This window comes from Ovis aries, chromosome 3, assembly GCF_016772045.2.
Source record: "Ovis aries strain OAR_USU_Benz2616 breed Rambouillet chromosome 3, ARS-UI_Ramb_v3.0, whole genome shotgun sequence".
Lineage (NCBI taxonomy): Eukaryota > Metazoa > Chordata > Mammalia > Artiodactyla > Bovidae > Ovis > Ovis aries.
The window spans coordinates 213,585,011-213,588,184 of NC_056056.1; the positions used below are offsets into that span (position 1 = coordinate 213,585,011).

The following is a 3,174-nucleotide window of genomic DNA, read 5'->3' on the forward strand; positions in this document are numbered from 1 at the left end:
TCCTGTCCAACTCTTTGCGACCCCATGGACTGTAGCCTACCAGGCTCCTCCGTCCATGGGATTTTTCAGGCAAGAGTACTGGAATGGGTTGCCATTTCCTTCTCCAGGGGATCCTCCCAACCCAGGAATTGAACCTGGGTTTCCGCATTGTAGGCAGACGCTTTACCGTCTGAGCCACCAGGAAAGTCCAAAGGTATGATCTGCCCTCTCTGAGGCACGAACTCAGGACCTTCAGATTATGAGACTGACGCGCTGCCTAATGTGCTAAGAGGGCACAGTGAGGCTGTTAGGGTGGGTCTTGATTCAGTCTGTCTGGTGTCCTTGTAAGAGGAGGAAATAGAGACACCAGGGCGGGATACAGGAGCACAGAGACCACGTGAAGACATAGAGAGGAGGTGGCCATCTGGAAGCTGAGGGAAGAGGGAAGAGCTGCCAGAAGCCAGACTAGATGTAAGGAGCATGAATGAGAGACTGAACAAAAGCAGAACAACTTTAATTTTCACTGAAGTATAATTGATTTACAATGCTGGATTAGGTTCAGGTGTACAGCATCGTTTGCTTTTTTTTTGCAGATTGTATTCCATTATACCTTTCTCGGTGGTTGTTTAGTTGCTAAGTTGTATCTGACTCTCTGCGACCTCATGGATGTAACTCCTCCATGGATGCAAGGCTCCTCTCTCCATGGGATTTCCAAGGGAAGAATACAGGAGTGGGTTGCCATTTCCTATTCTAAAGGATCTTCCTGATCCATGGATCAAACTCCTGCTTGGCATGGAGATTCTGTACCATTGAGCCACCAGGGAAGCAAGACAAATAATTCCTGGCGCTATAAATTTTTTGTTGCTTATCTATTTTATGTGTGGTAGTTTGTATCACTAATCCCATACTCCTAACTTGTCTCTTCCTCCCACCCACCTCTACTAACCACTAGCTTGTTTTCTGCATCTGTGAGTCTGTTTTTTTGCATATACATTAACTGGTATTATTTTTTGGATTCCACATGTAAGTAAGTTCAGTTCAGTTCAGTCGCTCATTCGTGTTCAACTCTTTGCGACCCCATGAATCGCAGCACGCCAGGCCTCCCTGTCCATCACCAACTCCCGGAGTTCACTCAGACTCGTGTCCATCGAGTCCGTGATGCCATCCAGCCATCTCATCCTCTGTCGTCCCCTTCTTCTCCTGCCCCCAATCTCTCCCAGCATCAAAGTCTTTTCCAATGAGTCAACTCTTCGCATGAGGTGGCCAAAGTACTGGAGTTCCAGCTTTAGCATCTTTCCTTCCAAAGAAATCCCAGGGTTGATCTTCATACAGTATTTGTCTTTCTGATTTATTTCACAAAGCATAATATTTTTGAGGTCTATCTGAATTGCTGCAAATGGTATTATTTCATTCTTTTTATGGCAGCTGCTAAGTCGCTTCAGTCGTGTCCGACTGTGTGTGACCCCATAGACGGCAGCCCACCAGGCTCCCCCGTCCCTGGGATTCTCCAGGCAAGAACACTGGAGTGGGTTGCTATTTCCTTCTCCAATGCATGAAAGTGAAAGGTGAAAGTGAAGTTGCTCAGTCCTGTCCGACTCTTAGCGACCCCATGGACTGCAGCCCACCAGGCTCCTCCGTCCATGGGATTCTCCAGGCAAGGGTACTGGAGTGGGGTGCCAGTGCCTTCTCCATTTTATGGCAGAGTAATATTCAATTGTGTACATATATATGTATTTCATCTTCTTTATCCATTTATCTGTTGACAGACACTCAGGCTGATCTCATTTCTTGGCTACTGTAAATAGTGCTGCCATGAATGTTGTGGTGAATGTATCTTCTTGAATTCGAGTTTTCATTTTTTCCAGATATACCCAGGAGTGGGGCTGCTGGATCATATGGTAGCTCTATGTTTAGTTTTATAAGGAACCTCCATCCTGTTCTCCATAGTGGCTACGCCAATTTACACTCCCACCAACACCTTTCCTCACACCCTCTCCAGCATTACTTACTCTTTGAGATGGTCATTTTGTCCTCACTGTGGTTTTTGAGTTGGCATTTCTCTAATAATTAGTAATGTTGGGTATCCTTTTGTGTCCCTGTTGGCCATCTGTTTGTCTTCCTTGGAAAAGTGTCTATTTAGGTCTTCTGCCTATTTTTGATTGGCTCATTTGTTTTTTGATGTTGAATTACATGAACTCTTTGCATATTTTGGATATTAACCCCTTGTCAGTTGCATCACTTACAATACTTTCTCCCATTCCACAGGCTGTCTTTTCATTTTGTTGACGGTTTCCTTTGCTGTCCATAGAAGAAAAAGGTTTTAAAAGAAAAGTGCTCATTTATGTAGTTTAAATGGTCTTAAGCTTCCATGTGAGATGTGTGGGGCTTCCCAGGTGGCACAGTGGTAAAGAACCTGCCTGCTAGAGCAGGAGACACAGGAGACTCAGGTTCAGTCTCTGGATCGGGAAGATCCCCTGAAGGAGGGCATGGCAACCCACTCGAGTATTCTTGCCTGGAGAATGCCACAGATAGCGGAGCCTGGAGGGCTACGGTCCATAGCCTCGCAGAGTCAGACATAACTGAAGTGACATCACGCACGCAGACATGAGATGTGCGGGTTTCTTCTGTTTTGTGTAGAGTGCTGTGTAACATGTCACTTCCAAATATTTTACCAGTCAAGGGCTCCCACAGTATAGTAAATGGGCAGTACTTATATTCATTCATTTATTCATCTTTCATCAAATAAATATTGATTAAACCATTCCTATGTGAGAGGCACTAATCCAGGAGCCGAGGATGGAGCAAAGAACAAAGTCTGGGCTCCCCTGGAGCTTGCATCCTAGAAGGCAGAGAAAAGATGAGCAAGCAAACAGTTATAAAGTTTGGCTGGTAGAAGGAGGTGCCATGACCAAGACTGAGGCAGAAGCCAGAGTAATGGGAACGGTGGTGCTGTTTAGATCGAGGGATGCGGGGAAGGCATCTCTGAAAAAGTGGCTTTGCAAACAAGAAAATGAAATGAGTGAGAAGGTACATGGGATAACCTACCCTTCTCCTCCTGCGTATTTCTCCTTTACTCTCATAATACTGACACACTCACTCTTCCAGCATCAAGTGTGCGGGTTTCCCACAGATTATGCAGTTTACTACACTGCCAGCTGACACTACAGTTCCATTCAATCCTGACACTAACTGGAG

The 3,174-nt window shown here is 45.5% G+C and overlaps 1 non-coding gene across 1 annotated transcript; it reads right to left on the bottom strand.

Annotated features, from left to right (window-relative positions):
- Window positions 1-201: 201 nt before the first annotated feature.
- Window positions 202-274, bottom strand: TRNAM-CAU (transfer RNA methionine (anticodon CAU)). Its single transcript has one exon. It is a non-coding gene; the product is annotated as a tRNA-Met (tRNA).
- Between the last annotated feature and the right edge of the window lie 2,900 nt (window positions 275-3,174).